This window comes from Lynx canadensis, chromosome A1 (genome assembly GCF_007474595.2).
Source record: "Lynx canadensis isolate LIC74 chromosome A1, mLynCan4.pri.v2, whole genome shotgun sequence".
Taxonomy (NCBI): Eukaryota; Metazoa; Chordata; class Mammalia; order Carnivora; family Felidae; genus Lynx; species Lynx canadensis.
In genome coordinates this window covers 26,573,276-26,598,174 of record NC_044303.2, presented here as the reverse complement: position 1 = coordinate 26,598,174, position 24,899 = coordinate 26,573,276, and positions in this window count along the sequence as shown.

Genomic DNA, 24,899 nt, shown 5'->3' with positions numbered 1-24,899 from the left:
CTGAATATTTGTGGGCCTCACTCCCTCTGTGTCTATCTTCACCCCTTCTTATGCAGAGCACTTTCACCCCTGTCCTGCTATCTGCAGTTTCAATCTGTGTGACTACTCTAGTGAGCAGGCTGGATGCTAGGGTATAATCCAGAAACAACTTTTGCTCCTGTTGACATCCTATTCACATGCTGTGGTGTCTCCTCCCTTTCCTCCGTCAATGGCAACCACAGATTCCTACCAAAGTAATAAGATGGGATTCTCTCAGCCATAGTGCAGATCTACCAGGATTAATGAAAAATCATGATGTGGACAGAGAAACCAAGAGGTAAAGGCCACTGAAAGCCACTCGAAAATAAGGGACTAGTAGGGTACTAGAAAGACAAAATTCCTTCTGCAAATGAAACTGATGAACCAGAGGAGATTCCTACAAAAGTAGGCTCTGCTCAGCTTCAGATGCTTCCTTATTAATGAGGTTGACCTTTATATGAATATACACATCGCTTAAGTGTGTTGATCTGTTAATGACTTTTGATTTGGGGAAAAACACTTTCATCATTTACTCTGTTTAGGGGACTTTAATTTCCTTCTCTTTAACATCCTACTTCCCTCCATCCATGGGTTTCAGGTCTTTTTCTTAGGATTAATAAATGAAGAGAAGAGCTTAATGGTGAACAAGATGCCTGCAGATCTCTGAGCAGATTTCTCCGTTTCTCTGAGGATGATTCAGAAAACAGGCTGGGCAGTGAGCATCACCACAAGCTCACTGCTTGGGTCAGTAGTTCAGGATGAGAAATGAGGGCAAGAGTTGTCTTTATAGTGTGGAGGCATATTCTTGGTCACTCATACACTCTCATGAGCTCTATCAAGTGAGATAGGAGCCAGTCTCATGAGGAGAAGTCTCAGATGAGGCACAAGTGGATTCTTGCAATACCAGCCAAACAATGTGATTCTGAAGATGTAATGAAATAACTTTGTTAACTGTAGAGTGTTATATTAAATGTCACTGGATTTACTTTTAATTTTCTGAGCTGCTGGTTTACACGACTTAAAACTATTAATGTAATTGAGCACTTAGTTATGTAATTGAGTACATAAAATGACACTTTTAGGTCATTGCTTAGAAATTATTGAAATGTATACTTTAGGGTTAGTGACAATTTCACGGCTATGTATCTGAGCCTTTCATAAGCATGAGTACCTTAAATGCATGGGTGTATGTGTAGTGTAATTTTAGTTTTGCTGTTTGTGAAGAGCAAAGGGACTTGAAAAGCTTTCCAAATTAAACATTGTAATTATGGAGTTTTTAAAAAACTGACTTTAGGGGTGCCTGGGTGGCTCAGTCAGTTAAGTGTCTGACTTCGGCTCAGGTCATGATCTCACAGTTCGTGGGTTTGAGCCCCGTGTTGGGCTCTGTGCTGACCGCTCAGAGCCTGGAGCCTATTTCAGATTCTGTGTCTCCCTTTCTCTGCCCCTCCCCTGTTCATGCTCTGTCTCTGTCTCAAAAATAAGTAAACATTAAAAAATAAGTTAAAAAATAAAAAAATAAACTGACTTCAAAATAGAAATACCTTTTATTTTCTTCTGATTAGAAAAATTTAAAAGCCTATAAAAATATCCAGTAATTCAGACAAGTGTAAGGAGAAAGTCAACAATCATCTATAATTCCACGGTAAAGAGATTACTCCTGTTAACACACAAACATATGGAATAATGTATAAAGTAAATCACGGGCATTTTACCATTTTAATAAACATAAGTCCTACACAATTTTTATAATTTATTTTATAATTTGTTTTTTATGATTATAATTTTATAAAATTTATAATTTTATTATAATTTTATAATTATTTTATAATTTTATAAAATTTATAATTTTATAATTTTATATGATATAATTTTATAATGTTTATGATTATAATTTTATAGTTAGAATTATAATTTTATAATTTTTATAACTTATTTTTTATGATTATAATTTAATAATTATAATTATGATTATAATTTTATAATTATATATTATAATAATTTCAACTCTAAAGACCACCATTTTCTTTGTCCAGATTCCCCTATATTAACATTTACCACTTTTACTACTCCATTTCTCTCTATCTCTATCCACCACACACACTCACATACGTATATATCTCCATCATCATTAGTCTCTTTCTGAAGCATTTGAAGGAAAGTTGCAGACATTATACTCCATCATTTCTAGACCCTCCAGGGTGTATTTTCCACCTCTACCCACAAAGAAGGAAACTTTCCTATGTTTCCATCATATAAGTTTCTTAATTAGAAAATTAATATTGATGCCACCGCAGACCCCATTTGCATTTCCTCAAGTGTTCCCCAAATCTCCTTTTTCTTCTGATGCAAGACCCAATTTGGAATTATGTGTTGCATGTAATTGTTATATCTCTTTAATATCCTTCTCTCTGGAACATTTCCTCACTCTTTTCCTGTATTCTGTGGCCTTAACATTTTAAATTCTGTGTCTGTATTTAAATCTGTAGTCGTTCTGTATAATATCCCTCAACCTAGGTCTTTCCAGTGATTCCTCCTGCCCAGATTCAGGCCATGCATTCTTGGCGGCAATACTTCATTCAGGAAGGTTCTAGCAGAGGTTTTCACAGGGCATCACACAAGAGATAGTATGTTGTTGACCCACCCCACCACAGTGATGTAAACCTTTATCACCCCATGTGGCAGGCAGACTACTGGCTCCCAAAGAAGTCCTAGCCCTAACTCTAGGAGCTTATGAATTCAGTGCTTTAAATGGCAAAAGGACTTTGAGATGGGAAGATTAGCCTGGTGGATAATGCAGGTAGTTCCAATCTAATCCTATAAATCCTTTATAAAGGCCAGAGCCTTTGTTAAGACCAGAGAGAATCAGAGAGATGGCAGTGTGAGATAGACTCAGTCCACCACTGCTGGCTTTAAATTTTTTTTTTTTTCAACGTTTATTTATTTTTTGGGACAGAGAGAGACAGAGCATGAATGGGGGAGGGGCAGAGAGAGAGGGAGACACAGAATCGGAAACAGGCTCCAGGCTCTGAGCCATCAGCCCAGAGCCTGACGCGGGGCTCGAACTCACGGACCGCAAGATCGTGACCTGGCTGAAGTCGGACACTTAACCGACTGCGCCACCCAGGCGCCCCCACCACTGCTGGCTTTGAAAATGGAGGAAAGAGGCTCTAAGCCAAAGAATGCCAGCAGCCTGTAAAAGCTGAAAAGGCAAAGAAATGGATTGACCCCTAGAGCTTCCAGAAAGGAACACAACCCAGTAACACCTTCATTTTAGCCTAGTGACCCCTGTGTCAAACTTCTGACCTACAGAACTGTAAAGGTAATAAATTAGTATTCTTTATGCCACCAAATTTGTAGTAATTTGTTACAGCAGCAACTGAAAATGAATATACTTGGTTAAAACGTTATTCTTGGTTGAAAGCCACTGATTGGGCTTCTCTGAGCATAAGAGGGCATTATGAGAACATCATGGTTCTCACAGATTTGATCTGAGGCTTGAGAACAGGGTTTAGCAATGGTCAGAAACCAAGGGAGCTCTGAAATGCCAAGAGATGGGGAAGGCAAAATAGTAACAGTTTCATTCTCTGACCTTACTCCACCAAACCTATGCACAAAGGGGAATGACACTTTTCCAAAGAATTAGGAAGGGGGGGGGGGGCGGATAAAAAAAGAACAGATATGCATTTACCAAAGGAGGTCTGTTTAGATTTTATTTCAAAGACTTCAGAGAGGTTCTGGAGGGCCTGAAACATTTTGTAACTTTACTCAGTAAAAATGAAGTTTTCTACCCACCTTCTCTCGAGATGTGTGTATTACAATTTCCCAGTTTTTAAATGTAGCTTCTGATTTTTTTCTTGAACTCAAGTTCCACATTAAAACTCTGTATCAGTAGCAATCCTTATTCCTTTTGAATTACCCTCCTCTCCCTCCCTTTCTTCCCTTCACTTTCCTCCCTCCCTCCCTCCCTCCCTCCCTTCCTCCCTCCCTTCCTTCCTTCCTTCCTTCCTTCCTTCCTTCCTTCCTTCCTTCCTTCCTTCCTTCCTTCCTTCCTCTCTTTCTCACCTTTATTACTTTCTTTTTTTTGGCTTTCTTACTTTTCTTCTGATCTCTTCTCAGTCTTTATGAAAGATAATGCACATCCCTTGGGAGTTCCCCAAGCAGATTTTCCTGCCACATCTTGTACTACTGCCTGAGTCATCCCCTCCCGCTCTATGCCTGTCAAACCTCACTTATGCTTCACCACCAAGGTTAATTCTCTAACATTTCTCTAAGTCCCCAGAGTCCCCAGGTCTCTTAATATTCTTCTTAAAGGCATTACTATATCTTCCGTATTTCTCAATAACTGTAGTGCTATGTTGACATTACGTCTCTCTCTTCTTTTTATTCTATCAGACCCTAAGCTCCTTTTTGGAAGTGACTTTCAGTGGGTTTGTATTGTGTCTGGCCCGTGGTTGATATTGATTGAGTGAATGAAAGAGACTGCCAACGACCCTTTCTGAAATCTGCTAAGGTTGTTATATCCTCCTAGCAATCTCCATATGCAGTTCATTATATGAATTGTAAGATGTGTTTTATAGAAGAAGAAAGTGTTTTCATTTATGTAAACCCTGTCCCAAGCAAACAGGTCTAAGCAAAGAGTCACAGAAAACAAAGTGGGTGAGAGGGAGGCAAATGATTCTGAAGTTGGTTACATTTTTTCAATAGAATTCCATTTCTTTGGGATTCTTTAAAGGGCAAATACATTTAATATTCCCCAACCCCCCCATCCCCCACTCCGCCAACCCCGCCTTTAAGAATCACTTCTGTAGGAACCAGGGTGGCTGGTGCAAGTATGCTGTTAACCTCATTTTTTGTTGTGCTGTGGAGACATGGGAATAGGGACTGTGAGTCCTCATTCAGTTTTTAATGTGGAACTGTTCCTTCTGGAAGAATCTGAGCACAGGAACTCTGACAGATAAGGGCTTCAAGAAACACAGAGAAGAGTGGTCACAAGACAATCGAGAACTTACAAAACAGAATTAACCTGTTAGTTTCATGACTGCTCATAGAAGTATAGAATAACATAAAATTTTAGAGCTGGAAGGGACTGTCACAAGTATTCACAACAGATCTCTAACCTGTGAGTTGTAATGGATCACTCACTGACCTTCTTGAGGGGCTGCGTATTCCTCTCACCTTGCTCTCCTGACACTGCCCACACAGGAGCCTCCGGTGAATCGCTATTTTAATTTTTTTTTAACGTTTATTTATTTTTGAGACAGAGAGACACAGAGCATGAACAGGGGAGGGGCAGAGAGAGAGGGAGACACAGAATCCGAAACAGGCTCCAGGCTCTGAGCTGTCAGCACAGAGCCCGACGCGGGGCTCGAACTCACGGACCGTGAGATCATGACCTGAGCCGAAGTCGGACGCTTAACCGACCAAGCCACCCAGGCGCCCCCGCTGTTTTAAAGGCTGGAGCAGTGGAGTCCTGCGGCAGCCTGTGCCGCACAAGCCTGACAGAAGATCCAAAAGAGGAAAACAAGGGAGCCCTAAGGACAGCCCATCCCCAGTCTTAAGGGCATTCATTTGCATATCATATATCCCTTGTTTTATTCCAAAAATTATTTCAGGTTGTATCTGAAAACATATAAACAACGCTGCAGGATAACTATACAGAAATCAGAAGAAAGGAAAACTAAGGAAAATAAAACCAGAGGCAAGATTAATACACGAAATACTTGAAATAACATAGCCTAAAGTGGGTTTCAGATTTGGCTCCCGAGCTTCCTACCTGCCAGAGAAAATGAAACATAATCGATTACAATGTTCAGAATGTCTGAAAATGAAAACAAACCATTTTTTCAGAGATGCATAGATCTTCCTGATACTGACAGCTGGCAGAAACCTCTCCTGTGACTTCTCAAGGAGATCAGCATTCTCAACGGTATTTCTGCATTAAATAGAATGGCAAGTTTAGAATGACTTCCTCTTGTTACTTCCCCATATGTAAGCCAAAGGCATAATGCCGAAGCATATTGTAAATGAGGGACCGAAGCAATTAAATGTAAAGCAATTTTGTTTCTGTTTAGTTCTTTTAGATTCAGGGGGAAGGAGCAGACTCTAGAGCTTAACAGTAGTCTTCCTTGAGCAATATTTCTTAAAGGTAACCCTTTATTTTATTTTATTTTATTTTATTTTATTTTATTTTATTTATTTTTAAACATTTTTTTAAATATTTATTTATTTTTGAGACAGAGAGAGACAGAGCATGAATGGGGGAGGGTCATAGAGAGGGAGACACAGAATGTGAAGCAGGCTCCAGGCTCTGAGCTGTCAGCACAGAGCCCGACGCGGGGCTCGAACTCACGGACTGCGAGATCATGACCTGAGCCGAAGTCGGCCGCTTAACCGACTGAGCCACCCAGGCGCCCCGGTAACCCTTTATTTAAAAAACAAAAATGTAGGGGCGCCTGGGTGGCGCAGTCGGTTAAGCGTCCGACTTCAGCCAGGTCACGATCTCGCAGTCCGTGAGTTCGAGCCCCGCCTCAGGCTCTGGGCTGATGGCTCAGAGCCTGGAGCCTGTTTCCAATTCTGTGTCTCCCTCTCTCTCTGCCCCTCCCCCGTTCATGCTCTGTCTCTCTCTGTCCCAAAAATAAATAAACGTTGAAAAAAAAAAATAAAAAAAAAAAAAAAAAAAAAAAAAAAAGTGCCACCAAGAATTCACAGTATATTGTCTGTTTTGAACCCAATCTCCAGGTTACTGATAAGAGGAAGTTCCCTAAATGTAGTTAGAGAATAAGCTAAGAGCAGGGCAGACTTGACCTCTCCTTACGAAATGTTATGAACATTAAGGGGTCTGACCAGGGAGTGAGGCTGTCTGGGTGGCTGGCAGCCTCACCTTCACACAGGGGTTGGGTAGAGAATGTGTCCTTAGACAGGGCCAAGCTTTCCCCCCAGAAAGTAGTGAATTCTTTCACTTCACCATACAGACAGACAATCTAGAAGTATGGGATAATACATGCCCACAGAATTTTTAGCATGGAAAATCTTACGTTTAGGTGGTCTTAATCATCTGAAGTATCCATTAGAAAATCAAATTGAAAGTCTAACCTGAAGAACTAATGTAGAACACCGTTAATAAAAACGGTGATTAAAATTTAGAGTTTCTGAACTCAAAATGGTGGGTTTGGGAATGTTTGACGTTCATTTGTTTTTTCTGTTAGTAGGAACAGTTGTCTGGTTTGTGACCCTAGACTATGTCATCAATTCCCAGCACTGATGGAATGGCTTGCGGCATACCTATGCTCCCATTGGAAATTTAGAAGCCATGAAGTTATGCAAAAGCAACCAGGGCTTAAGGTGCTAAGATCCCAGAAAAAAGGGAACAGCATAGGGGTGCATTGACTTCTGTGTCCGCTTTTCTCCTTGGGCGTTTGCTGATTCTCGGTCTGGAGCAAGAGATGGGAATCTGGGCAGGGAACTGCAGCCAAGAGGCAGCTGATTAAGTGGTTGAAAATAGTAACTCCTGGGGGAAATATAAATGTGGAGAGATAGCTAGGTGAAGAAAAAGTAAAACAGAGGCACATGAAAGTCACTAATTATATATCAATGTTCAGCCACTGGACTGACACTTGTGTCCTGCTCTGGGCAGAGAAGTCAATCTCCCCAGAGAAGTCAATCAACCCACTGCTGATGGGTGACCCACAAGGGATTGAAACCTCTGCCCTCAGTATGTAGTTTGGGGGGTGGATGAGAGGCTCACCGCCTCCCACCCCCAAATCGTCTGCTTAAAGTAGCCCAGGGTGGGAATGCCACCACCATACCCTGTCCCAAGATGGTATGATTCTTCTGGTGTCTAGGCTCCAGAAGGGGCCAGGAGGAAGCTGGAGTCCTGGGATAGGGCAGGAAGGGAGGATGGGAGTGGCCTGAGGCACCAGGGGGTGGGAGAGTGGGTGTCTGAAAGCCCGCCTGAGGGAGATGAGTTGAAATGGGACCTCTCTGTGGGCCAAAGCACCAAACACACATGCTCCATTGTCTCATGAGACTTCATTTTAAAAATGCAAATTCAAAGACAAAATGAACAATTTCAAGATGATGACCTCAGATGTTAAACCCCAGGCACAGGGGGCTGTGAGCATGGGGCTCTGTGGGGCCTGCCTTGGTGACATGCTCATGAAGCTGGCCCTGTTTGGAAGCGTGTTAAAGGTCACGGAGCCCAGGCATCATCTGTTGTTTCGGTCATTTCCTTGTGCCAAGTTCTTCCCTGCTTCAGCCTTTGGTTTTTGATGCATTATGCTTCCACCCTAAACACAGCATTCTTTTTCTTGCTAGTAATTAGCTTTAACAATTCCCTATGTCCAAAATCTTCCACAGGAAAAGTGGAATGAATGTACTGCCAGTTTTCAGGGACAGTGCATTGCTATACTTAATTTATTTTTTTTCTTTTTATTTATTTATTTATTTTTTTAAATTTTATTTTTTATTTTTTAAAACTTACATCCAAATTAGTTAGCATAGAGTGAAACAATGATTTCAGGAGTAGATTCCTTAATGCTTCTTACCCATTTAGCCCATCCCGCCTCCCACAACCCCTCCAGTAACCCTCAGTTTGTTCTCCATATTTATGAGTCTCTTCTGTTTTGTCCCCCTCCCTGTTTTTATATTATTTTTGTTTCCCTTCCCTTATGTTCATCTGTTTTGTCTCTTAAAGTCCTCATATGAGTGAAGTCATATGATTTTTGTCTTTCTCTGACTGACTAATTTCACTTAGCATAATCCCCTCCAGTTCCAGCCACGTAGTTGCAAATGGCAAGATTTCATTCTTTTTGATTGCCGAGTAATACTCCATTGTATATATATATACCACATCTTCTTTATCCATTCATCCATCGATGGACATTTGGGCTCTTTCCATACTTTGGCTATTGTTGATAGTGCTGCTATAAATATGGGGGTGCACGTGTCCCTTCGAAACAGCACACCTGTATCCCGTGGATAAATGCCTAGTAGTGCAATTGCTGGGTCATAGGGTAGTTCTATTTTTAGTTTTTTGAGGAAACTCCATACTGTTTTCCAGAGTGGCTGCACCAGCTTGCATTCCCAGCTATACTTAATTTAAACAGAAGCAACAACAAAACCATTTTTGTTGATTTTAACTGGGCTGGGTTAATTTTTGTGTCTATGACCCCCCATCCTTTCTTTATTTTGATCATCAAAGGCACTATTTCATTCTCCAAGGGACCTCTTCTGACATACTAGTTTTCATGGTTTATTTTGAGTGGAAAATTAGAATCTCACACTGGTTTGCAAGTCAGGGTATGATGAATGAGAACATTGTAGGTTGAACGTCTACTTGGAAAAATACATTTTAAACTTCCAAAGAGGTGGATATGATTGTTTCACTTGGCTGTTTTTATTTTGTTTTTAAGATTTCCGATAAACAGTGGAGCCCAAAACCAAATAATTCTACTAAAAACATTTTGGACTAAGATGGACTAATTCCTATAAAGCCCCTCTTCTACAAACTTGTATGATATTCTTGCTTGAATCTTGAAATGTATAATTTCTCATGGCACAGCTGAGACACTTTGTTTCCTGGCTCTAAAGCAAAATATAATCTTAACATGTGTCCAGTACCTCTTAAAATATACTGTGACTCATCCCCCAAACTTCAGGGGCCGTATTCCTGCTGTAAATGTGATGTCCAAATACAAATTTAAGCCTCAGGGGATGTGAGCTCGGTTAGAGTTGAGCCCTATTTATAATAAGCAATCTCCAGTTGTTTTCCTTATCTTTCTGAGAGATTTCTGGCTCATTCAAGAAAACTGGGCTGGAAGTATTTGTGAGGAACCCAGCAGTGCAGGCAATGGAATGGGGAAAAGAAGCCTTTGAGGATGGAATGGACCCATTGAGGGCCAGCAAGATTGGACATGAAGCATATTCAACTGGTCAGAGTAGTTTTCTGCATGCTTAACCAATTGTAGAAGTCATTCTCTAGCTCCCAATTTCTCCATCCTAAGAACCTCCAAAAACCACTTTGTTTCTCCTGTGGCGTGCATGGTTTGGGGGCAATAGCTGAAATGATGTGGTATTGGGAAGTCATGGTGATAGGAGAAGGAAGGGGTTTTGTAAAGGTCGGTTGGTATGCCCCGATTCGGTGTGATGCTGAAGGCTTTATTGGCTTAAGAGAGATGATTGTTCGGTATACTGATAGCTTGAATATGGCCATACAAATTGGTATATGCTACAAATAAGCCCCACCCACCAAGAGCTGGTTTGCCAATATGGCACTGTCTTATTTCAAGCTCATACTACTTTCTAGATGTTCTCTGTATCCCTCTGGTTGCTTGTGGCACTTTCTTTAGCCCTTATCTTCGGTTATCACTAATATTTATGTACCTGCTTCAATTCCTGACCACATGGGCCATAATATCTAGCATAGAGTAGATACTTAACAAATGTATGCTATATCAGTGGATCCATAAAAGGCACACTGTTCACACTCACTTTAAAATTAAGAAAAGATACATCTTCACCAGCAGCATTTTTTTTCATTCACTTTTTTAATGCTTAATATGCATCTATCATATAACAATGTACTATGTATGCCCTGTGGGATTTAGCAAATAGTAAGGCATGCTCCTTTTCTTCAGGAAGCTCATTTTCTGGGCAAGACATATCTAAATAATCACACTACACTTCCATCTATGTACAGATTTCCCCACTATCCGAAAGTTGAGGCTTCCTATGAAACCTTTCCTAAGTCGAAGTGGCATAAAGCAAAGAATCGGTTACCACTAATGTATATGAAACCATCTTTGAGCATTCTTACATCCAAAAAATAACCCCTCTTAGGCTTTTCTGATACATTTGTGGTAGGGTCCCCTCCCTAAGGAAAAGAAAATTTCAAGGCAACCTGGCTGTATGCTTACGTGACATCCTTCACGACCTTGTAACATCAGACGGCATATTTGTGTGTTACCTTATATGGGAGACAAAGAAATAGAAAATGTATAAAAAATTATGCCACGTGGCATTCGGGGCTCAGTTCTTCGGGTACGAACCCAAACTGAGCTACCCCGGCACGAATAAAGTTGCTTCCTGGAAAGTAAAGCTTCGGTGTCACGGCTCTCCGTGCGAGAATCCTGCTACACCTTAGGACACATCTTGCTAACGGATGCACAAAATAAATTGAGATAAAGCGCAGATGCTCACAGACACACGCTAAAGCTGTAACAGCTTGATACAAAGATGCTGAGTGTATTTCCCGGGGAAGGAGCTTGGCGGAGCTGCTCAGAGTGCGTGCTGCCTTCGTAAGGCCTTGCTGCAAAACAAATGCTGAATGCTATTTTCACTTTTTTGTCTTTTTTCCTAAAAGTGAAATTCCTCTTTGGATTTTTTTGGGGCTATTGAAAACAGGTAGTAAGGTAATCTTTTATAAAAGAGAAATAGCTAACACAAACTCTTGAAAAGTAAGGAATACCTGTATTAATTATAAAATATGAATAGAGATAGCAATGTTCAATTTTGAGAATGAGCGTGTTAAGACTATTAGTGTGTTTTTACCATGAGTGTGTTCAGAATTGTTTGCAATAACCCAAAACTTGAAACATTATAAATGTCAGTAAGGGACTAATTCAATGGATTATGAAATACCAATAAAATGGAATCGTATGCAGCCACTAGAACTAGGTAGACTTATATATCCCGATATGGAAAGAATCTTGAAGATGTATTTTTCAAAGGAAGAAAAGCACAGTGAAAATTTGCATGTATACGATAATCCTTTTTTTATTAAAAGGACATATATATATTGTATGTACACAAGAATGCTATTACATATATACAAAAATTTGTTAAAGATAACCCAAATCTCTTTAGACGATATTGTGGAGAGGTAGAATTTTTGTATTTTTGTTTTTATATATTTCAACTCTATGTTGTAAATTTAAATGGAGACTATGGGACATTTTGCTTTCTTCTTCAAAATTTTCTGTGACAAATAATTCCAAAATATTCTTTAGAAAACTATTAGTAGGTGTTTAAGTTTATATAACATTTGGTAATATTTATCAAAAATTTATCAAAAATGTTTATCAAAAAAAAAGCACCTACCGTTTGTTCCAGTATTTTGACTACCAGGTATGCATCCTACCAATATTCCCAAAGAAGAGCACAAGATTTATATAGAAGGATGCTTGGTGCATCACCTATACTAATGAAAACCTGGGGTAAAATGCCCATCAGCTGGAGAGAGGTTAAACAAATTATGGTACATCTAAGCAATGGCGTATCAGACAGTGGTGAAAAATAATGAAATCAATAAAAACAAAAATGCTCATGGTTGCAAAGCAGTATATTATACTCTCATTATAATAACAAAATATGTTCATATGTGCAATGGAGTTATATCCAATGAGGGGTTTGGTCTTGAAGCAAAGTCCTAGCAACTATAGACAAACCCGCATCTGTGAACATGAGAACCACACTCAGCTCCGTGAGATGTTCATCCTCCACAGGCCTGAAAACTTAGCTCCCCCCACGGTCAGCAGAATCATGGCTTGCATCCCAAGCTCTCTCAGGACAGTGTGCTCATTGAGTGGAATAGTGGTGCCAGAACTCCTCTGTTTACATTGCTCTCTTTTTGTATGTTTCTGTCTGTTTCTATATGTTTTCTATGTGTGCATGAGGAAGTTATAATGCAACTCCAATACATAAACATGTATACATTGAGAAAGATCTAAAGGGCCACACATCACAGTATCAGCAGTTTATTCTGAAGGGAAAAAGGTAGAGTAGAAGAAGAGAATATTTTTTCTTTGTGCCATTTGTATCGTTTGAATTTTTGAGTTTGTATTATTTTATACTTTAAATATCTAAAATGAAAATGTTTAAATTGGTAAGGTTAACACAAATTCAAGGTTGTATGAGGGGGCACGAAGCAAGAAGAAAGTTTGGATTTGATCCTGTAGATAATGAGAAGTACATGGAGATTTTTAACCTGAAGCATGACATGATTCAGTCTGGATTTTTGGGAACATAACATAAAGGGTTGAGAACTATAGGTGGCACTGGTGAGAGGTAGACTAAGTTTAATGGATTAGTTCTCTTCTGGTCTTTATATAAGGGTTTATCTAGTTTCGGGTAGAAATAACCTGCACCAGGAGTTTGTAGGGTATGGTACTCAAGTGTTTACATGTCTATACAGCCAGACAGATAGTTTAGACACTAAGTCTGTCCTTTCAGCTCTAATGTCATTCGCATCTTGTATCCTGCAAGCCCTTAAGTGTTCACAGGTGTCTTGGGAAGGGGGAAATTCAATCTGCTTCTGAGTCATATGGATGGACCAACAGTGGTTAAGGTTAGAAGGCTCTTAGTAGAGGCTGGCCTTTGTGGAAGTACAGAGATGGAAGCTTCCTGTTCCTAAGGTAGTCAAGAGTGTCAGACAGCCATTTGGAAGTTGTCATTTGTGGATGGTTTGGATTGTATTCGGTGGCAATGACTTCCAGCCAACTGACCAGGTCCCTTTGAGTTATAACGATTTCAGTGCCTTCACCTGGTGACGTTCATATGGTACTAATCTCCTCCAGGGCAGGTTCAGATGAAAATCATCATGTGAACATAAGGTGGATGAAAGCCCAGTGGGGTATTTGAAGATACTTGAAGCACCTCATGTGGAGTGAGGTGACCCAGAAACCCTCCAAAAGAAGAGGAGTCAGACAGGGAAATGAAGCACCATTTGTATATTAATTTGACTCCAGAATTCTGTCTACTCTTGTTGGTAAACACTGAATGCTATCCAGTAATGTGCAGTGGGGCTGGGTGAGATCCTCTGTGTTGGCAGAGCCCTGTCCTGACCTCAACAAGCCTTTGAGGGAAGGTCACTTCCAATCGATTGCTCAGTTGAGATATCATCCGCCTGTAATACATCTGAGGTCCACATTGATACCATCCATACAGATTATTTCTTTGAATATATACCCAGCCAGTTTAAAGAACTGGCCTTCCCAGGAAGAATGGGTTAAGACCAGTTCTAGAGTCTTGCACATCACAGAAATTAGACAATTATCCTCTTCTCTGTTTCGAACTCAAATCCAGGGCCAATCTGCTGGTTCCATGTCTTTATACATTTGTGGTAACTTTATTTTGGACATTTTGTTATCCTCTCTGCCCAATGACCTTGATTGGTACCACCCTAAATAGGTCTTTCCAAATCATTCATTCATTCATTCATTCATTCATTCATTCATTCGTCCATTCATTCTTTTCAACAAGTACGATGTTCATTGAGTGCTAATGTGGATTAGACACTATGTGAGGCATTAGAAATATAAGTATGAGCAAAGAGAGTCATGGTCTTTGCCCTAATGTTGCTTAACGCCTAGAGGAGGATTGAGATATTAGACAAAGAGTAATGACATAAACATAAAGCCACAACTGTGATAAGGCAATGATGGAGTGGTACAGGAGAGGTTATATACAAGAAGAACCATCTGGTCAGGAACACCTGGGAAGCCTTCACTGGGGCAGTGAGTTTGCTGTGCTCTTCCTTCAGGGATAGAAAAGCATGGCTTCTGGCCAAGTTTTACCAGAAGGTGAAGCAACATCTCCCAAGTCATTCTAAAAGAGAGAGAGAGAAATAAAGGAGTCCTTTTATACCATAGTTCTAATTCAGTGAGGCTTATTCAGCCATATTCATATATCTGAGGGCTACTCAAATGACTCTAAAGGACAAAAAGAATAACTAGGAAACAAACAGACATACCCTGATATATTTATTAAAATGTTGCTTAATATTTATATAATATCACTGAAGTGTATAGTCCCTTGATGACAACTGAATCTGTGGGGCTAAAAAGTCAACCATTTTCCACCTACTGTGGGCACTTGTTTTTCCTGGGAATGTTTTGTTCAGTAGCCAGCCTATTAGAGCTTGTTTCTAATTTTTCAAGGTCCTTTAGGATTTTGATCAGCAATTATTTCTTTTCTCCACATAGAGACATACTGTAAACTGTCTCCGACTAGAACTAATTCAGTTATTTAATTATAATGCTGAAGGAACTTTGAGAGGTAAATATAGTTGTCACATGATAAATTACACTTTCTGGAACTCCCAGGTTGGAATTTCCAGCCGTAAGCATGGGTGCCATTTGGCATTTCTGAATGGAGAGTCTGACGAACAAACTCCCTGCTCAGAAACCAGGAGTGCCTGTTGTCTGGCACTAGTTATTAGCAGTTGTGGGACTGTGCCCCACCAGGGAGGTGTTGCAAACTTCTCTTCGGAAATCCCCCAGCTAAGAGAAGACGCATGAATCACAGTGTCAGGAACTAAATAGTCAGGCACCTTGATTTTCAGGAAAATTTATCCAGTTCAAAAATCACAAAAATAAACAAATACTATCTAGTTAGAAAGAGGTACAGGGATGTGTAGATGTGGAGAGTTTGAAATGGATACAAACACACATACAGTAACTCCCTGTTTACCCAAGAAACCATAAAAATGAAGACTTCCAGGGCGAATGGATTGAAAGGATTACAATCAGTTTGAAATGTTAACATTTTTTGTAAGTCATTAGGTGCTGTGTTAGAATCACAATGCATTGGACTCACAAATTAAATAGGATTGACTGGGAGTAAAAACAACAAAATTAAGCAATATAGTGTTCAACTGTTGCTAAGAAACTGATCAAATCTAACATGTAGGGGTAATTAAAGATAATCCCCAAATAATGGAGCTTATTAATGTTGAAAACAGGAAGAGACAGTCCAATTGTATGTATTTAAAATACATATATCTTATACTTAAATTGTGTGGAATTTTTTATATTCATTATTCGCTGTGAACGTCATTACAATTCCTTCTTTACATGTTAATATATGAGTTTATTTCTCATTTCTGATTATAAACAAAACATGTTTATCATGAATAAATCAAAGAACTAGAAGGAAGACAGAGAAATTCACAGAGAAATCCCAACTGGGATCATTATTGCTAAGGATTTTGTCAACATCCTTGCAGACACTTTTATGTAAATATCAGCGGGTAGCAGTATAATAATTTTGTATTTGCTGCAAGGTTAAGACATCGTAGTGTATGCATAGTTGATCTCTTCTCCTCCTACTCCTGGAAAGGAAATTTTGTTCATTTAGCATTTTCTTCTTTCCCCACCTTATTATTCAGATTATGGTAATCACTGAAGCAAGAACCAAAAGAAGAGGAAAAAGGGACAAAGAAAAAAATGAGTGGTTGGTCAATTTGGGGGCAGAGTTTGTGATTGAGACTAGGAAAAGGCTGCTGGGGACAGAGAACCGTCAGGAGCTGTTACAGTGTTAGAGAACAAGATGGAAAAGGTAGGGTACAGAGGGTATTTTAGGATGTAGTGCTCTGGGTTGGGAATTATATGTTCCTTAATAATTTCTGAAAGTTAAGAGCCAAGAGTGAAATTATTTTGTAATGCCTTTTGGTAACTGGGCTGTTTCTATGAAGGCAACACTGCGGAAGTGGACCACAGCAGGATCTGGGATTTATGTGATTTACACATGAATGGGATTATATCAACTACACTGCTTTCTAATTCTTTTCTTTCAAAAATTATGTCATGGAGCTCCTATTCAAGCCAACAAATATAAATCTCCATGATTCTTTCCAGCAGATGTATAGGTTCTCTTATATGAATACACCGTACCTTCTTTCACCGGTCTCATGTTGGTGGATATTGAGGTTGTTTCTACTTTCAATGAACATTTTTGTATATCTTTGTCTATTGATGTGGTTATCTCATTGGAATAGATTGTTAGGTATAAAATTTTCTGTATAAAATGATACATAGTTTAAGTTTTATTGCATAATGTCAATGAAAAATCCTGCTAATTCATATTCCCACCATCAGCTGTAAAAGTCCCATAGCCACACACAATCTCATTCTTATCATTTATCAGTTGGGGAGGATGACTGCAATATCTGAGGCATGCATATGAAGAAGCTGAAACCCAGGGAAGTTAGGAGACTCTCATCTAACGTGTTAGAACTGAGATAGTTCCAGATTGTTGGCCTCTCTAGAGGTGTCCTGTGCCTGGAAGAGGCAAATGACAATAATGTCTGTTGGCCACATGGAAACTAAAGCTGCCCAGAAGAGAAAGAAAGATACTTAAAACTGGCAAGTGAAACTATTTTCAGTTCAACTCATCTGTGTAACAGGGACACATACACGGTGGTGGTAAGATGATGTGTATAAAAGTACTTTGTAAATCACTAGAGATTGAGGCACCATTTGGGAAAACAGCTACCCCTTCATCTGGATACTTAGGATTATGTGTGTTTCACTAATAGAAAAGAATTATAAACACTGCGGTTTGACCTTGCATTTGAGTGTCATTTTTATCTTCGGCAAACTGATAGCAACATTCCCAGTAAATGAAGTATTTATTACAAAACGTGCTGACAGGGTCAGTGCCAATGTGGGCCACTTTTCCTTGTGATGTCCAGACGATTAAAAGACAGAATGTCCAATTCTGTATGTCTTGTAACAAATGTGCCGTGGACAGTATCTTCCTCTGTAAAGCCATGTCCCCAGCTTGCCTCTGACCTTGGCCCAGGAGCCCTGCTGACTCTATGCTTATTTATGCTCATTTCGTCTCTAGAAAAGCTGGTTCAGACAGCCTTCTCTGAGTTTATTTTACTAGCTCAGGTCCTGCTGGACTCTTAAGGATTTGAGACACTAGAACAGCTGTGTTTAACCTCCTTTGTTAGTCCTTGCCCAAGAAACCCATCTGAATTGGCAATGCTTCTCATAACACAAATGACACCAAATTACAAATGGAGAAAGTGTCTGGGTTAAAATAAACCGTCACCAGACAAAAGCTTTCTCCTTCCATTTTCTTCTTTCTGTAAGAAAAACAGAGAAATGGTGTTGATCTTATTCTTAGACGAGATTTGTTGTTCTAATCTTTTTAAAAGCACTTATCTCAGAATTTCTGGTCACCAGTAAGAGGGGGGAACAGTTATTTGCTTGTAGTAATAAGATCCAAATCTAATTTTGCAGCTCTGCCTTCTATTTTGGAACAGAATAGTGCAGAGAAGGTGGATTGAGGACTTCACAATTGGAGCATGTCTTGTGTTGCCTGGTTACTGAGACTCTCTGGGGATTAGATTGTCAGGATATTCAGATGCACAGAAAAGCAAACAAACAAAACTCCTACCTCTCTGGTCTTTCCTCGGTGAGGACAGGACAGCCTCTAAGGTTGGAAACCTAGGTGACGGAGGAAAATCGTTTCTGTTAGCAGAGGATGATGAATAGTAATTATTTTCAACAATGTCTTCCCCAAAAGGTAGTCTCACCATTTGAGAGACATGGTCAGTGTGAAGTGCCTACATTCCATATGGTGAGTTTCATATTGCTTTAATTCTGGGAACCTTCAGGTGATCATACACAGGCCTACTTTTCTTCAAAAGTTGCCTTGTGCAATCTGCAAAATAAGAGAAGAGGGTCTTTGTAACTCGCTGGGCTTGAAAGAAGTAAAATAGGACCAGGCTTTCAAGTATCTCTAAGGAAGGCACTGTAGAACCTGTGTTGGAAAAGGATCTGAAGACCCAGGAGTGACTAGCAGGTCAGAAATGTAGCCAGGCTCTGGTTCTCTTCCATCAACTACTTTAAACTGTCTAAGCTTCTGCCAAATGATGTTCTTAGCTCAGCATCGTCATTCCCCTTTTCTGTATTCTCTCCTTCATCACAGGAGAGACATTCAGAATGCCATTTTCCCGAAAGCTTTTCCAGTTGAATTCTGGGTTAGACCTCCCAGTGATAGGAACTTAGGTGAGATTGGGAAGGCAGAAGAGGAGAAAGTAGTTTTCTCTTACGACAGCCATGGGTAGGGAGCTGTGATCATCACCGATGGCTTCCCTTGGCTCTGGAGTATGTTTAGACAGGCAGCTAAGGACATCAGTGGTGGCTTCCCTGTGATCACTGCAGGTGTCCCAGAATGGCCTCTTGACCTTCGTTCCTCTAACGCTTCCAGTGGTATATGAAATTCTAATTTTCTATATTAAATATCTCTCCACTCAAAATACATAGAATCGCTTCTTCCTCCCTGAATAACCCCGAATGACACAAAGACTTATGCACAAAGGCCCGATACTTTGGTCATCTATGTTGATGAACCTAAATTTTGATTAGCACCAAATTATAGGTGAACACATGGCTTATGGACATAAAAAATACACATATGGTATGATTTATCTTAATAATGTTCAAAAGGAGACTAATTTGTGGTGTTAGAAGTAAGGGTAGTATTTGGGGAGGATCGAGGGGGTGGTCATTGGGTGGGCCCTGAGAAAGACTTGTTTGATTTCTTCATCAAGGCTTAGTTGGCTGAGTTATTTTCTGTAATAATTCTTGAGCAAGATAATCATAATTTATGCATATTCTTTTGAGATGTTAAACTTTAATAGAAAGTTTATCTAAAAATTTAAGCTGATAGGATATTTTTCTGTTATTGTTGTTTTTGTTTTGTTTTTTTAGAGAGAGCACAGGGGTTGGGGGAGAGGCAGAAGGAGAGAAAGAGAGAGGGAGAATTCCAAGCAGGCTCCATGCTCAGTGAGGAGTCTGATGTAGGGCTTGACACCACATTCCTGGGATCATGACCTGAGCTGAAATCAAGTGTCAGGGGCTCAACCTACTGAGCCACCCAGGTACCCCAGGAAATTTTGGCTTTTAATTTCAAGCCTAAAATGACAATTTAATCACTGAGATCAGTCTTACTCTCTGATACAACTGAGGCAGCAAAAAAAAAAAAAAAAGTGTCTTTTTTTAAATGTTTATTTCTGAGAGAGAGACAGAGCATGAGAGGGGGAGGGGCAGAGAGAGAGGGAGACACAGAATCTGAAGCAGGCTCCAGGCTCTGAGCTGTCAGCACAGAGCCCTATTCGGGGCTCAAACTCACAAACCGTGAGATCATGACCTGAGCCGAAGTCGGTCGCTCAACAGACTGAGCCACCCAGGTGCCCCAAAAACCAGTATCTTGCTCAAAGTCTGCCATCAAGTACAGTTTTCTATCCATTTATAATCTGGTTTAATGTGAGGATTAAAAAAAATTTGTAAATTATCTTTTCCTCCATTTTTCAATTATAGTCAAATAGAAATCAACTTTACATAAAAATAGATAAGAGACATCATTCCAAGCTGGTTTGTCATCTCAGGCATTACTTAAAAATGTAAGTCCAGTGAAAAGTTCTATAGGTAACATTGGTAGAGAATGTGCCAATCTTGCCAAGGTATTTAGAATTTAGGAGAAGGAGGCAGAGAAGCTGTTTCAACAATAGACCCTTGTGAATTGGATGTGGCTCTAAATCAAGCAAAAAACACATACTGTAAAATGTCACCAAGAAAGGTAAATTGGATGCTGCTTGAAAACCCATACTAATTTTGTCCATTTCCCACAGCTTTTGCTACCATTGTGCCATCTAGATAGCCATCTCTTAAGGGGCCATCCTTGCCCAGAGAATATGAGCTGACCTGTAAATGCCCACCAAGTGAGCCCTGTACTGCAAGGACTTCCACCAAAGGAAGTTTACTTCCTGGGAGCTGGGGATGTCATAGTTAACAAAAGACGAGAAGGTTATTTCTACAGAGTTCTTCCCCCACTTTGCCCTCTCACGAGGGCCTAAATCTTAATATAGTCTAGGGCATTCTAGTTTCATTGCAATACACATATGGCTTTGAAATCTTTTCATTCATTCTTTTTGAGAAATCAGCAATAGTGTATACTTTTGAGATTCTTTGCATCCAGCCCAATTCAGAAAAGACTACTTCTCGTAATCTATTCGTTCAACATATGTTTATTGAACTTCCATTGAATACATGGCATTGGGCTAGGGGCTGAGGTCACATGATAAATAAGATACAGTCTCTGCCCCCAAGAAGTTCATGATTGGTTGCAAAACAGTCATATAAAATAATAATTTAGTTGCAGGAATGAATTTTGGTACTGGTTAAAGCATATCATTTAAGCTGTAACTATGAGTTTTAAATTCTATTTTCTTGATAGCTCTTTGCTGGTGACCTTACAGTATGAGGCTTGCTGTTATTTTGGATAAAAGTTTTTTTGAAAATTCATCCTGCCTGACTTCATTTAAATGTACTAAACTTGGGTAGAGTTTGGGGGCATTTTAAGTTCAGATGAGAAGAATATGCCTATAGGAAGTAGGCTGGGATTTCTTGCTTAAAAATGATACTAATGAGGGGATCCTGGGTGGCTCAGTCAGTTAAGTGTCTGACTCTTGATTTCAGCTCAGGTCGTGGTCTCGCAGTCGTGAAGTTGAGCCCTGTGTCACGTTCCACACTGAGCACGCAGCCTGCCTAAGATTCTCTTTCTCTCCCTCTGGTGCTCTCCCCCACTTCTGCTTTCTCTCTCTCTCTCTGTCTCTCTAAAAAAAAAAAAAGAAAGAAAGAAAGAAAAGACAAAAGAAAAATAAGAAGAACAAGAACAATAAAAGTATTGAAGAAGTCAGGAGAGTAGGGAATTTTGTGGCAAAAAAACTTCTATAATAGTGACTTGTAAACTAAGTTTGAGAAGATTCTAAGACATACTAATGTTGTGTTAAAATAAAGGTAAAATATGGTGTCAGGTATATTTAATTGTCACTTGTCCATCATCAGACAATACTACAGGGCAAACAACTCAGAGCATGGAAACATAAGGGTAGTTTTTCTAGACCATGAATTTCTATATCTTCTCAGAGCAAAGAAATTCTATCTCAATACATGAGATACCTACTTGCAGTTATTCCTGATTTGTTCAGGGAGATAAATTATCTGCCAAATGTGACCAGAGACTTGAACCAGAAGCGATTATCAGTCACTCAAGATGTTGTTGACCTAATTTTTATTGCCCAAGGGTTTGAGTGAATCAGTATTTGGTTAAAAAGTTTACTGCAGGATTCTCCTTCAGCCCTGATGGAAATTTCTGGTGATGAGTACCCAAAAGGCCATGGATCACAGGTAATGTGACTTGGGCCAGATGATGGAAGTATAGGGAATGAGGCTGAAGTAGATAGTACCCGGACTGAGTTCAGGGGCAGCCTCTGCTTAGCTGTGACTAATCATTGCCTATGGGAACGCAGGCCAAGTACATTCAAGAGAAGCTACTCTAAAAGGAAGCTGGAAATCTGCATATTTTGGAGGGGGGTTCCTAATTTTTAATTGTAGTTAGTTAATGCAAAAACTAGAAAAAGAAAAGGAAAAGACGGTGCTCCCAGCTACACTATGGAAGGATATGAAAGCTCTTTGCTCCCATGGAAACAAAAAGAAAAACCCATACAAAATTTAAACCATACTTTTCTATGGGGCTACCAAAAAGCAGTGGACACAGGGAAGCCTTGATGAGCAGAACTGGCTCAACAATTCTCCCTCCAAACCCAAATTTGGCTGAAAAGGCAACTGTAAAGAAGAGGATGGTAAGCAAAAAGGAAGTAATATATTAGCTTATGTTCCTGTGGTAATTGGATTCCAGGACCCTGATGAGTTGGATCTAAAGGTGAACCCAAAATACCTTCGACTGCAGCTGACCTTTCTCCCAGCTTAAATATTAACAAGATCAAAAGGTAGTGGTAAGGAAGGTTGGGTTGTGGTCAACATCAGTTTTCATCAGAGAAATGCAAATTGAAACCACAATGAGATACCATTTCACTAAACCACTAAAATGGTTAAAATTAAAAGTATGACATCAAATGTTGGCAAGAATGTGGAACAGCTGGAAGTCTTACACACTGCTGGGGGAGTGTAAAATGGAATAAGTACTCTGAAACATTCATCGGCAGTTTCTTTTTTTTTAGTTTATTTATTTTGAGAGAAGGAGCATGCACACATACAAGAGGGGAAGGGCAGAGAGAGAAGGAGAGAGAGAACCCGAAGCAGGCTCCACGCTGTCACCACAGAGCATGATGTGGGTCTCAGTCCCTCGTCACGAACCGTGAGATCATGACCTGAGCTGAAATCAAGAGTCAAACACTTGGGGTACCTCAGTGGCTCAGTCAGTTAAGCACCCAACTCTTGGTTTTGACTCAGGTCATGATCTCACGGTTCGTGAGTTCAAACCTCACATCGGGCTCTGTGCTGACATCATAGAGCCTACTTCGAATTCTGTCTCTCTCTCTCTCTCTGCTACTCCCCTGCTCGTGCTCTCTCTGTCTCAAAAGTAAATAAACATTAAAAAAAAAATAATTGAACACTTAAGTGAGTCATTGGCAGTTTCTTATAGTGTTGTGTATACCTCTATCCATGATAAAGCAATTCCATTCCTATGCATATACTCAAGAGAAATAAAAAAATTGTGTCCTCCCAGAGACTTCTACAACACTGTTCTTTCTAGCAACTTTATTGATAGTAGTCTAAAATACTCCTGAAAATAATGGAAGTCATTTCCATCAAATGCCCATCAACAAAAGAACATATAAGTAAATTGTGATATCCACACAGTGGAATAAAAAGGAATAAACTACTGACATATGCACCGACAATATGAATGAATCTTGAAAACATTATATGGAGTGAAAGAAGCCAGACACTAAGTAGTACATACCTGCAAATTTTATTTATATGAAGTTCAAGAATACCCAAAACCAATGTATAATGATATAAATAGTAATAATAAGGGGCGCCTGGGTGGCGCAGTCGGTTAAGCGTCCGACTTCAGCCAGGTCACGATCTCGCGGTCCGTGAGTTCGAGCCCCGCGTCGGGCTCTGGGCTGATGGCTCAGAGCCTGGAGCCTGTTTCTGATTCTGTGTCTCCCTCTCTCTCTGCCCCTCCCCCGTTCATGCTCTGTCTCTCTCTGTCCCAAAAATAAATAAACGTTGAAAAAAAAATTAAAAAAAAAATAGTAATAATGGTTGCTTTTACAAGGAAAGGTCAATTCTTGATCAGAAAAGAAAACAAGAAAACTTTCTGCGGTAATGGAAATTTCAATATTCAGTGTGCTTGAGGTGTATGCATTTCCCTTTGTAAAATTGTATCATAATGAAAAATAAAAAAACTAAAATAATAACAATCATAATGGCATGTGGGCCAAATAGAACAGTTTCATGACCTGTTTCCACCTGTGACTTCAGTCTGGTAGATGAAAGAGCCCTCCCTGCAGGCACCAACCCAAGAATTCACGGAAGGAAGAATGGTCAGTAACCCCTCCTCTGGGCTTAGGAAGATCTCCTTATTGTTTTGGCTACTAAGAGATGGCCAGAGTTTTGCGGCAAGAAGATGGATATGAGTGATCACAGTTTCTGGGTCCCTCTCTACCCCCAGCCTGGGGTTATCACATCCCCACAGTTGTGACCTGGACTTGAGTATGAGGCTCTGTTGCTCTCATCAAAGGCTTAATTTCTGGGTTATGATGCTCTCGTGAGCTGCCTGTTCCTGTGTTTAGCTATTCTAGGATGCTGCCCCAAGTCCACCATATTTATCCTGAAATACTTTGCTTGAATCAGAGCCAAGCTCCTCTCCAAATCAGGAGATCTTAACCTGAGTCTGACCTCTAACGGATTTCTGGACAGAATTCCAGAACTTGAAAGGGAAAATGGCATTTTTATCTTTACTACTCAGTGATGAAAGTTTACATTTCCTTTCATTATGAATGTAAGCATCAAACTACAATAATATTAACAGTAATCATCACGATTAGAAAGCAGAGGTAATTTACGTTACATTATTTATAGCTGTGGCAGATATCTCAAAATAGTGTCAATTGGTGTCCAAAGGTGCTAGGGGATAATCCATTCCTTGCCTTTCCTGGCTCCTAGAAGCTCCCTACATTCCTTATCTTGGGGCTTCCTTTATCTTCAGGGCATTTTTGTCCTTAAAACATCACTCCAACTTTCCCTTCCACTTCCCTCTTCCACTTGTATAGACTCTTG